Below are 13502 nucleotides of genomic sequence, written 5' to 3'. Positions count from 1 at the left end.
TTACACCACAATGGTGGCCCGAACCATTATAAATCTCGTGTCCTTTGTGTTACGAGTTCGTCGAGTTAGTTCGTAAAATCTTAGCTGAGTTAGGACATGGATGGTAGGGGGGATCTTTGTGCGCACCCCAGTGTTCGAACCTTGAGGGTTTTGCCGGAACCCGTGGTCCGACAAAACCAAGTCCGTCCTTTGCCACAACTTCCTTTTGATTGCTCAAAAGGTCATTGAGGTTCTTCTCACCTTCTATGCATGTCATAAGGCCCTTCTTGAGTTGCTCTTTAAACTTAGCATTCTGCTCCACAAGGTGCACATGCTCACAGCAAGGGTTAGTAGCATGGTCATTATCAATAAGTACAAAAGGAGGACAAGTGGACATTTCCTTGGTTAGCTTCACTTGGAGATGATCATGAGACTCCTTGAGAGAGGCATGCGCACTCTTCAAGGCCTTGTGAGCCTTGTAAAGTAGCTCAAACTCTTCCTTGAGTCTTGCATGGCGAACCCCAAGTTAAACCTTCTCTTATTTAAGAACATGAGCAGGAACAAGCGCATGATCATGATCTTTCCTTAATTTAGCAAGGTCAACATTTTGTTACTCTTCAAGAGCCAAACAAAGACATCTCTCTTCCTCAAGAGCAATGAAAAGATCTGCAATCTCATTGGCATAGTCATGTCTATGTCCTTCCATCTTAGTGATGGTCTCCTCATGAGACTAAATGATGTCATTTGCCTCACCAAGTTGTTCCAAGAGAGCAACAAAGTGCTTCTGCATCTCACCTTTAAGCTTACGCGAAAACTTGTCAAATTCATTCTCGCCCACCTTTACTTCCTCATGTTCAGCCACACAATCCAACAAGGAAGGATTAGTAGTTATGGAAGTTTTGATGTTGGAGGTTACCTTGTTGATGCCTTTTTCCATGAGGCACTTGGGGATGAGGTTCTCGTTGGGAGTGTTGAAGAGAGACACTGAGGTTGGAGTAGAGGTGGCAATGGCCACGGAGGCTATAGCCATCCCTTCACCACTTGCAACATCATCATCATCCTCGGAGTGTACTCTTCATGCGCCACCAACCCCTTTTGTGGCACCTTCTTCGTGAAGTTCTTGTTGGGGAAGGACTTGGCCTTGTCTTTTCGAATGAGCTTGCCACCATTGTCTTTCCTCTTCTCGTAGGAGCAATCCACCACAAATTGACTCACATTGCCACAATTATAGCAAGTTCTCACACGTTGCTTGCCCTTAGAGCCACTTGAGTTGTTCTTGGAGAAGTTGGGCCTTCAGTTTCTCTTGTTGCCTCAAAATTTCCTTGACGCTAGAGCCATGTGCTCGTGGTAAGCATATTTGGTGTCTTCGGGGAAACACTCTTCTTCTTCTACTTCCCCTTCTTCCGGAATGGCCTTGGCCTTTAAAGCAAGGTTGGGCTTCTTTAACCGTTGGGCTGATGCAAGGTCATTGTCGGTGATCTTGTTCAAGATATTCATAGCAATGAATTCACCCAACACATCGCTTGAGGACAAGGTGTGGAAGTCCTATCTTTGACGAATCATGGAGGATCTGGCCTTGTTGTGAGGCATGATTACCTTGAGGAACTTCCGCTTGATCCAACTATCATCCCTATCCTTTCTCCCATGATCTCAGAGAGAGACCGCAAGAGTGGTCAACCTCTGGTAAAGCTCACGAGGATCTTCATCATCATTCATCACAAACTCGTCGGCCTCATCAAGCACCGCCACTTCAAAGTTGGAGAGGTGAATGCTCGAGCTCCCCTTGTACAAAAAGAAAATGTGTTCCCAAGAATATTTTGCAAGAGTGAATGGGCGCAGGTGAGCTAGCTCTTCGGGAGGCATTGCGTCTTGAAGAATGAACAATGTAGAGTGGTTGTATCGATTTTCCACTTCTTATCTTGGAGTGAAGTTGTTTGGATCATGCGGTTAGAAGCCTTGTTCAATGATTCTCCAAAGATGAGTTGAGTTGTGATTCAAATGCGACTTGATGCGAAAAAACCCAATTAGGAAAGTCATTTAATGCAATCTTAGTAGGAGGACCAAGATGGTTAATATGAGGTGCATGGACCGACCCATCATAGGTCGGGAGAGGAGTAACCGCGGCATGGATGTCTGTCCCATTCTTCCCTTGAGGCAAAGGATTCTTATCACTACTAGACCCCTCCTTACCGGAGTTGGCATCTGACTCTGCGGTAGTGGGTTTAACCACTTGAAGCGGAACGGTAGAAAGTTTAGTCCCTCAAGGAGATCTTTAAACAAAGATTTGACCTCGGTCATCATAGAGGTCCTAAGCGAAGCAATAGCCTCGTTTAGGTCCTCTCGTGTGACTGCGGTCACCACTTCGGCCGCAGGTAGTTCAGTCGCTCGAGGCCCGTCGTCAACCATACTCTTTAGAAAGTTAAGCCCTTAAAAAGAGATGAGGCTCTGATACCAATTGAAAGGATCGATGTGGTTGATTAGAGGGGGTTGTGAATAGGCAACTACCAATTTTCAGCCTTTCATCACAAATTAGGATTGACAACAAATAGGTTGTCTAGATGAAGCAAGTAAGCAAACAAGAAAGCAAGCAAAGGATAAACAACCAAACAAGTTTGCACAAAGTAAAGGTAAGAGATAACCACAAGTGGAGCCGGTGAAGACGAGGAGGTGTTACCGAAGTTCTTTCCCTTTAGGGGGGGTACGTTTCTGTTGGAGCGGTGTGGAGGCACAATGATCCTCAGGAAGCCACTAGGCCAACCGTATTCTCCTCACGCCCTCACATAATGCGAGAGTCGTGACTTCACTAGTGGTGCCCTTGAAGGTGGCAACTAAACCTTTACAAACAAGCACTACTAGGGAAAAGCCTATACACAGAATTTTACCAGCAACGCGCTTTAAAATAAGGCGCTGCTGCTAATTAGTAGTAGCGTGGGTTTATAACCAACACTACTACTAAGTTGATAGTAGAAGCGCGGGTTTATAACCCTCGCTACTGCTAAATGATTTTCATCGTGCCCCTCGGGACCAGTCATAGTAGTAGCGCCGGTTATAAACCCACGCTATTACTAAGTTGATAGTAGCAGCACGGTTTTATAACCCTCGCTACTGCTAAGTTATCTCCTCGCCGCCCCACCTCAGCCTCTCACCCTTGCTCTGTCTCTCCCCCGACGCCTCTCCTCGTCCTCCACTCCCCACTTTTCCCCCAACCAACCCCGCCGCCACCGCCGACGCCGATGACCTCCTCTCCCCCAACCCCATCGCCAGCACCCCCCACCTCATGCGCGGATCCTCCTCCTCGCCGTGCCCTTGTGTCGGCCCCAAACCCTAGCTAGGGGCCCCCTTCTCCGGGCGCGGCACGGCGCGAGGAGGGCCCCTCTTGCCCGCCGTCGATGCAGACGGCCCGCCGGAGGCCCGCTCGAGTGGCTCTTCCAGTACGAGGAGGCGCACCCGCTGCTCGCCTGGATCTTCTCCTGCCTCCGCCCCTCCAACGTCCTCTCCCCGTCCCACCTCTCGCAGTGAGCCCTGAATCCCCCCGCCCCCCTCTCCTCCCCCAGCCTACTTCTTTCCTCTCTCTACTACCGCAACGACTTTCTTGGTTTCATTTGGTTTCTGCTGCTGGCGAGGGCGGTCGTGCTGCTGAGGCCAGAGTGCGCTTGTTCGGGTTGTGGTTCTACTCGTCGACCTGCGGTTTGATGCTTGTAATTGGAGGGGCCTGCTGAACTCGGTGCCCGTGAGATTCGTCTTGCTGTAAATGGGCTGAATTGCACTTGCATTGATGGATTTTTGGCCTTGCTCTCGCCTGAATTATATGTGCATGACAACATTTTCAATGGCTGACAGGTATGAGCAACTCATGGAAGAGGGGAGACTGCTAGAGGTACATCCACCCACTGGGACATTTTTGTGTTGTCTAGTTTTAATATTTCTGTAATCTCTAAGAATATAGGATGTGCTGCGACCTTAGGAGTGAGTTCAAGATGCCACCCAATGTCCAGTAGAAGTAGAATTTGTGTAGGGAAGTCATTCATTTGTCATGCCATGGAAGTATCGTTTGAAGTTTCCTTGCTGTCAAGACTTTTTTTTTCAACATCTATGAGGTGGAAAGCAGGAAAACATCTCTTAATCAAGTGCCTTATACAGTATTATTATGTACATATTGCATACCTAGAAATGCAAGTGTGGCGATTTCTCTTGCTTGCCAGATCAAATGTTAGGATAATTGCTCCATGAACAGGTTTAACTTATCACGCTTCACAATCATAACAGTGGCTAGGTTTTGTTTTGCTTAACACAAACCCAAGAACTAACTCTGTATAAGTGATTCCAAAGATCACCTTGCAAGATCTTCGACCAGTTCGGACATGTCGATGGTCCCGCATCTTGTCACTTACCGTTGAATTTGACTGGTGCTATTCATTTATGTAGAGTATGTGAAGAAATTGGATACTGGGATTTTTTTGTTTTGTTTGCAAAATGAAGGGCGCGTTTGATTTCTGGGTCTTCTTCGTGCAGGTCTACCCCGAGGGGACTCACATCGTCATCCTGTGGTTCGAGAGGCCGATCATCTACGACGTCCAGATGGTAACTTTCTCCTGTCTCAATCCCTCTTCACCTAGCGTAGATGCGTGATTTACTGCTGACCTGCGTGTGAAATCCATGTTTGTGACCCACTAATAGGTCTGACTTTAGTTGGCCAATGTTGATATTCTGCACGTGTAAGAGGATCTGGTTCATGTGAAGGGCTTCAGATGGATGTATTCTTTTCTTCCTGCATTATATTTCTTGCTCATTGGTTGTTAGTGCTTAGGTTGTACTAGTAGCAGCGGCAAAAGTACAAGAAGGGCTTCAGATTTCTCATTTGTGCAAAGAATAAGTTCAGTCAGTCCTGATTTAGACAAGTAACATTTTTTGAAATAGTAGAACATGCAGTCCTTTTACAAATGAAAGAGAGGCAAAGAAAGTGTTGAACAAGAACAACTATCAGCACAACATGTTGTGAGTTGCACATCTTTTTTGCATTCATTTTGAAAAATGACCCCTTCTTAGTTGCTTGTCACGCTCGGCCACTGGTTGCAGGTCTTTGTTCTGGTGGAATCGTTGATTTCTAAGGAGGAGAGGAAGAGAATGCAGGGGACTGCGTCTTCAGATTCTCAGGTAAATGCTCTGCTCCTCGTTTTTATTTTCACATCACTGATTGGCAAAAATTGTGCTTGTGTCTAACACATGCTTAAATTCATCAAGAAACAAAATGTTCGTGATCTGAATCTCACATGCTTAAATTCGTTGAGAAATCAGGATCCTATACTTCATTAATTTGTCTAGACGAAATACTTATTATTATGATTTGTAATTCCATTCACATGTTTCAGGGTCCGGTCATAGTGGCTTCAAGCTTTATTTTTAACCTTCTTGCAGTAATGGATAATTACAAGAACATTCCTCAATTCCTCTATGGCTTAAGCCCATCTCAGATGGAAATGTTTAAAACTGACGACAACCCTTATAATGAGAAATATTGCGAGATGTTGGTTGCCTTTTAGAGAAAATCTGGATCGTGGGGTGACTCTGGCTGTAAACTGAACTTGGTTCAGTTAAAAACTGCACTGTCAAATCTGGACAGCAAGCTTATATCTGAAAAATGAGTTAGCCAGGCTCAGAATTTTGAGTTGGCCCCTTTACATAAGTTTTAGATAAAGTTCCAAGGTTTCTTTAGAGTATTTATTTGTGTCGTTTGGATGTACGGTTTGAGAGCGGCCATCAGTTTAGTTTGCTGTCCCGAAATATATGTTCCTGGGTACAGTATTTTGATATGGTAGATTAGGCCCTGTTAGAGGTGGTATTAAAATAAAGTTACAACATGACAATTTTAGAGGCTGTTCTGTAGGTACTTAAACACATATCACTTGTCAGGTTTCGTTTGGTATATTAAATCCTATGAAATTATCAAAGTGGGCTGTACTATGTTGGACATAATTTTATGTTTGGACTTGGGTGAATGTAACCAGACTTATACTCTCAGATTTTGTCATAGTTGATGGTGTGAGGACTTATAATGTGATAAAGTATAAACGTTTTTGCAACACCAAAATCAGTGAAATATATTTCCTTTTTTTGCTGTTGATGACAAAATATGTTCAGAGTTCAGTTCTTTTCTTATCAGCAGCAAAAACGACTACATATTGTACAATGGGCATGATGGATGTTGCAGATTCATTGATGACAGCCAAGGGTTCATGCTCGGAAACGACTACATCTTGCTCCATGTTGTCGGCTCAGCTAAAGTCCTTAATCATGAGGAGATGGGACACGTCATTGTTAGAGTACACTTGACATGTGCATTTTGTGAAATTCTAGCCAAAAGATTGATAGCATGCTTCCCTGCTTGTTCTTTTCAGTTCAAAATAAATGTTCATTTTCTTATTGAATCCAAAGTAGCTAGCAGAGATCAAGTGAAAGGTTGTTGATTGTCCCAAAGTTCTTTCCTCTACAAAAGAGTGTAATCTTAACCAAAGATTGTTTCCAACATGCAAGGGCGTGACCACAAAAATCTACTCTGGAGAGTTCACAGAGGGAGCACATGCTAAGTTGACTTTTTCCTACGGATTTGCTTATCGTGAAGATGCTTGCAAGGATGCAGAGGGAGCGGATCATTTGGAGAGATGCTACTGTTTGGTGTTTTTATGCATTTTGGTTTGCTTGTAACTGTGTTTGCACTAGCTAGGAGTAAGTGACTTGGCAAGAAGTGTAGGTGTTTTAATTGAAGGCCTGAAAACCATGACAATTCTTGGATTAGTAATGATGTGTGATGCAGCTGGTTTATTGCAATGTGTTTGTTTTAGTTGTTGGAATTGAATGCATAGAATGGAATTGGTGGCTTTTATTTTTTTTAATTCCTAATTAGTTAGAAGTAGCGTGGGAAAAACCAAACGCGCTACTACTACTTCGTTAGTGGGTTTGAAACTGGGCTACTACTAACTTTTTAGTAGTAGCGTGGGGAAAAATCAGCCGCGCTACTACTATTTCATTACTAGTAGCGTTGGTTCGCACCCGCGCTACTACTAACTTGTTAGTAGTAGCGTGGGTTTACCCGCGCTACTACTAACTATTAGCTGTAGCGCGATACTAGTAGCGCCTGTACCCGCGCTGCTAGTAGCCATTTTACCCGCGCTGCTAGTAGCCTTTTTCCTAGTAGTGAAGGTTGGGGCAATCTCCGCAACTGAATTGGAGGCTCCCAACACCACCACAAAGCTTCACCACAATGGATTGTGGCTCAGAGGTGACCTCTCCATCTAGGGTGCTCAAACACCCAAGAGTAACATGATCCACAAGGGATTAGTGGGGGAAATCAAATATCTCCTAGTGGAAGTGTAGATCGGGGCCCTCTCAACCAAACCCTAGAAAATCAACAAGAATGATTGTTTAGGGAGAGAGAACGGGCGAAAATGGAGCTTTGAGCAACAATGGAGTTTGGGGAAGAAAGAGGCAAGTCTTCTTGGGGAAGAAGACCCCCTTTATATAGAGAGGACAAATCCAACCGTTATTCTGTCCATATCCCACACATAAGAGATACTACCACCTGGGCGGTAGTTCCTCAAAACATAGTGCACGACAGAGCACCCCGAAGAGGTAGTGTTGCGGAGCAGTACTACCACTCGCCCTAGCGGTACTACCGCTTAGGGTGCAGTGTATAGGAACTAGCGGTGGTAGGGCGGAAGTATGGTGGTAGTACAACTTATAAGAAGTACTACCGCTACCTTTCTGCCGCCCTACTACCGCGGAGTGGTAAACGATAGTGGCAGCGGTAGTGACTGGGCGGTAGTATCGCTTATAAGTAGTACTACCACTCCCAGTACCGCTCTACTTCCGCTTATCTGTCCAAGCTACAGCGAGATCTGCAGAAGTGGAGTGTTAGTAGAGGCGGAAGTACCGCAAGCGGTACTACCGCTCTACTTCTGCTCAACTACTGTTGAGCACGAGACAAAGAATGCCTCAAATAAGCGGTAGTACACGCGGGACAAGATCAGTGGAAGTACCGCTTACAAGCGGTACTACCGCTATCGAGAGCGATACTACCTCTGCCTCATGACAAGTGTTCAGAAGAACATGTGATGACCTCCGGAGATACGGGAATGGAAGTGGGTGCAAATGAAGATGTTTATGTGATGATTCCACCCAAACCTTTCCAAAGCGGTCCCCTCTTAATAGTACGGTTTTCCTACGACTCAAGTCCATTGGAAAAGAAACTAAGGAAAAATAAACACCTTCGCTCTAAATCTTCGAGGGGCCCGAATCGTCTCGTGCCATATAATCGATTATCTGAAATGCTCAAAGCACACGATTAATCCGCCAACGCATTGTCATCAATCACCAAAACCAGTAAGGGAGAAATATGCCCTAATAGGGGGGTGGCAGGGAAACTGGTGATGTGATTAATGGCAGGCAGTGGACGGATGAATGGGTGGCGTCGGCTCGCCGTTCCTCAGCAACCACACACATTTTAATGCAAGCAAGCGGAAGGACGGGATGTCGTTTGAATGCGGGGCAGCCGCATGCACCAGGAAGCGGCGCAGTCGGCGCTCTTGGCCGGCTCGCCGTTTCAACGCCTGAGAGAAGTGAAAGGTTGCATCACTCTAAGCCAACATGAATGCGACACTGGTGTTATGGAGCGGCGCTGACCATTTCGGGCAGGAACGTGCACGGGCACGGGTGGGTTTTTTATGGGCCAAGTTACCCAAGAGCGGGCTTGGCAGTGGTCCGGACAGCCGCAAAGCCCCCCCCCCACTTTGTCTCTGGTTTGTAGGAAAAAGCGCGTCCGGACGGGCCTGCGAACCGATGCATGAACACGTTGGATGGCAAAACACGTCCGGACCACGCGGTCCGAACGATTGCGGGGGGTTTTGAGGGTTGGCGCTGGAGGTGACCTAAGATGTACAAAATACCCCAAACATAATAAAAATTACATAGAGGACCCATGCACCGTTGAACGACCACTGCCTCCATCAAAAAGTGCCATCAACATGCTGCTGTCGTTGCCGCTCATCTATCACAGCCGGTTTGACCTTGTCAACGACAACCGGGAAGTCATCAGGAGTCGTAGTTGTCGCCATTGAAAAATTGAATCGACCTGAAGTGCCTGCCACCAAATCTCATCAACAAGCACGCACACACATTGAGTAACCCTAACCTTGTCGTTCCAAGGAGACATTAAGAATCTCCGCCGAAGCTTCATTGACTCAATCGTAATGGATGAACTCGAGGATGATCGAAGCTCGGAAGATCATCTCGAAGATGAAGCGCCACCATCCTCTAGAATGCCGCCCATAAACAACAGCGAGTGGATGTAGGCTACAGTTGAAACCTGTAAGATATCGAAACAAAGTCGCATGGTTCTGGCACGTGGATAGTTAACTTCCACGCAACCTTGTTCATGGCTAGTTCTTTGGTGATATTTTAATCATTTGTATCTCTATTTACGGACTTCTCCTATGACAGGTTTGGTATACCGTATACACCCTAACCTCTCTTGACATTTTCGCATCTGGCACATAGTGTATCTTTTACTAAACTTAATTGAGAAGACTATAATATCACAATATTCATGTGTCTATGATTTTTTTCACATATTTTGAAAAATTTCAAATGTGAAACCAGTTTCACCATTAAAAAGAGATATAGGTTCACTTTGAAAGACTTTAGAAAGTTGGTGATTTAACATAAAGTGTCTCATAGCTCATGGATTTAGCACCATAGTTGCCTTGGCTTCAAAGTAGATGCTTTAATATTTTAAATATATTAAATATAGAGAATATTTGTGTAGCTTTGCCTAAAAATGCATTTTCTTACTATTAGCATTTCCAGTTTTGTAGAGAATTGGGGTTTAGGGTTTAGGGCTTTTAGAGCCACCGTGTAGTTAGCTTAAAAAAGGGACCAAATCAGATTAGGACAAGCTCGTCCATCCGGCCCTCCGGTGTTGTTGGACGTGGCTATGGCCCCATCGCTATGTTGGTGGTGGACAGCTCGGCAGGTTGGTAGGCTGGCGATTTGTCACCTGCGTGGAGGCGCTAGATGGAGTTGAGACTCCGGATGAAGGCTTGCTGCCCTTCCCGACCAACGGTGATGGCGCATGTGGGCATCGTGGTCCTCCTAGGAGGCGCTGTTGAAGAGTGCTGCGATCCATAACCCCGGGTTATGGTCTTCCGGCGAAAGCCTAGATCTTTGCAGGTCGGACGGTGGCGACGGTTCACCGTCGTTTCCATCTTTAGGGCTCCGAGCGCCGTTTTGAAGACCATGGTTTCATTTGTGCTTTCCTGGAGCTGGACGTGCATGACACCATGATGGGCAGGTGCCCGACTGATGGTGTTGGTGGTGTTGCGACTTGTGTGGCAATGATGATGGTGGCCAGAGAAGCGGGGTCAAGGTAGAGAAGAGTTTTAAAGCATCTTCGACAGGTGCATAAAAATTTCACGCTCTAAAATAGTTTTTAGTGTGTCATTGTAGTATTTTTAGTGCGCCAGACCCAACATTGCTTTAGCAGATGCCTAAAAACGCGCGTTCAAAAGAACACTCAGTGTAAATTATGAAGTGCGCGCAATTCGGCGTCTCAAATTTACAGCTTTTGATAGCGTTTTTCAGCGTGCGTCCAACCCTTTTTTTTATACGCGCACTGTTTTATAGCTTCTCCTCGAGCTTTCTGGCGCCAAAAAAAATCCAAATTTTAGCGCGCGGCCCAGTTTTGGAGCACTTGAAAATGCTCTTAGAGTACAGAATAATGGCTCCACAACATAGCCCTCGCCCGACAACAAAACACACATAGCAACTACTCTCGTGGTATGATATGATACTCAACAAGGCCTATGTGTAATTTCAGCTTCACCGCCATTCGTCGGCCACTGGCGGAGGATCCCCTAAGCTCGAGGTCGACCAATCGTCGAACTAAAACAGCAGCGGAGCATCTCTACGTAACGTGGTATCGCCCACTCACTCAGCTCCGAGGCCGTAATGCGCCTGCCTTTACCGTAAAAGAAACCTCATTAGTTTCCAAATCTTGGCCAGCAGCAGCTAGTGCATCGCCAAAGCAGCCTCCTTAACTAACCCATGCATGTGACTAAGCACTCGAATGATACTGCACCAGATGATACCTAATCAAATTATTCTCGACATGCGCCGGCCTTTGCTTTATTTTCTGGTGCTCAGGTCACTGCGAGGCGAGCATGCGAAATAAAGTATCGAATCGCTGGCTTGAAAGCGTGCATTTTTCTGCAGATATACGAGCGTCGCGACAAAGCAGCTGGCTGCGGCTGCGATGCGCGTCCGTCCATGCAAGGGCAGCCTCGATGCTACACCGGGTACTGTCTTGGACGGACGCATGTCGTCTAATCTAAGAATAATATGACGCGACTCTTGTTTAATAAAGAAAGAGACATCATATCTTTATCTAGATACACTTCTTAGCAGCAAAATCAAGACAATTCATACTTTTTTCTCTCACAAATACATTAAATCAAGACAATTCATATTTTTTTTCTCCGACCGCCCCGCCGGGTACCATCTGCTACTGCCATACTCACCATGCCCGGCAACTGTTCGATGAATTGCGGGAGTTAAAATAATTGTCTCTTCTTCTTGCAAGCAATGAATTCGGATTTAGAGTACATATATGAGCACTATGTTGAGTCGCCCGATGACTCGTTTGACGACAATGATTACATGGATAAGACGTGGATGATGCATGCGATCCTTGAAGACCCGGAGCGTGCGGAGGAGTACGTTCTCAATTTCAAGGGTTTCACCAAGGGCCATCAAGTGCTCAACTGCAATAGGGCACACGATCATTTGACACTGATGGACGACTATTTTTCCCCCCTTGCACTCTTCGCTGACCATTTTCGTCGGGTTTACGGATGCGCAAGACTGTCTTTAATCGTTTGTACCATGGCGTCTGGTCCTATGATGATTACTTCATCTTGAAGAAGGACATCGTGGGAACGATTGAGTTTTCTGATTACCAGAAATACATGGCTGCACTGCGGATGCTTGCATACAGCACGGCCGCTGATTCGTGAGACGAGTAGCTACAAATGTCGGAGAGCACATGAGGAGATGCCATAGTCAGGTTTGCAACGGCCGTGCTCGGGGTGTTTGGACCCTGAAAGAACCAACTGTGGCAGACACCGAGGGGCTTTTGACAATATCAGAAGCAAGTGGGTGGCCATATTTGTTTGGATCTCTTCACTGCATGCATTGAAAATGGAAGAATTGCCCAAAAGCATTACAAGGGCAAAATCTGGAAGATATATGTCCTAGAGACAATAATAAAGTTGTTATTTATATTTCCTTATATCATGATAAATGTTTATTATTCATGCTAGAATTGTATTAATCGGAAACTTGATACATGTGTGAATACATAGACAAAATAATGTGTCCCTAGTATGCCTCTACTAGACTAGCTCGTTAATGTCGGGACCCCGATCCTAAGTCACACTGATCTAGTATGTAACACATCATATCACTTTGCGGCCTCATGCACGGTATTTCCACGGGTGCCACCTTACCTGGCCCGGGACCGTTTGCGTCTTTTGGCTCACGTATATGATAGTGTCGCTAGTATCCATATGACAAAGAACCCGGGCCGACATGACTATTCGTAAACCCAAAGTGGCACTAACTTATAGGGACAGGCATACATTACCCAGCAACGAACGTGTCGGTCATCAGCGAGTGGATCTGGGCCGTAGCAGCTGGGCTAACAGGACTCCGGTAGACACCGCGTGACATTTCCCCGAAGGGACAGACACAGGAACGAAGAAGGACACATGCGGGCCAGCCTAAGTGTTCCGGAGCAGTAGCAAGCTACCATGACTCAGTGGAAGAACCAGGAGACATTTCCCCATAAGAGAGGCTACCAAGGATAAACAACTAGGTTGTCGGATCCCACACATATCAAGCATTTCAATAACATACACACAATATGCTCGATATGTGCAAATACAACATGGCATCATAACATAACTCTATGACTCATGTATTTATTCATTAGGCTCTGAGGAGCTAGATATTACAAACATGGGTCTGATAACCCAGCATTCAAGTCATACAAGCAAAAAGCACATGCGGAAGCTTAACTTGTCTGGATACAGACAACTACAAATGAAAAAGGCTGAGAAGTCTAACTATCTACAAGACCTTGCCAAGGGCACAAGATCGTAGCTGAGGTAACAAGCTAAACGTCGAAGTCCACGCGAAACTACTAGTGAGACTGAAGTCTCTCTGCAAAACACAAAATAAGCAAACGTGAGTACAAATGTATTCAGCAAGACTTACATCAGAACTAGCTACATATGCATCAGTATCAACAAAGGGGTGGTGGAGTTTAACTGCAGCAAGCCAGCTTTGACTCAGTGGCTATCCTGTACTACGACTGCTGGTAACTCTTTTGAGGTGGCGCACACGAGTCCATATATTCACCAATCAATACACCACTATGGATCCGCTCTCATCTCCCTACGAGAAGGCCATCCACA

The 13502-nt window shown here is 45.7% G+C and overlaps 1 pseudogene; it reads right to left on the bottom strand.

The window, feature by feature from the left end:
• Nucleotides 1–709: 709 nt before the first annotated feature.
• Nucleotides 710–1476, bottom strand: LOC147960607 (uncharacterized; annotated as a pseudogene).
• Nucleotides 1477–13502: the final 12026 nt, after the last annotated feature.

This window comes from Triticum urartu, chromosome 7A, assembly GCF_056163025.1.
Source record: "Triticum urartu cultivar PI428250 chromosome 7A, HENAU_Tu73, whole genome shotgun sequence".
In the NCBI taxonomy this organism is placed as follows: domain Eukaryota; kingdom Viridiplantae; phylum Streptophyta; class Magnoliopsida; order Poales; family Poaceae; genus Triticum; species Triticum urartu.
Note: the sequence above shows the minus strand (reverse complement) of the source record. Positions and strands in the feature narration are given on the sequence as shown.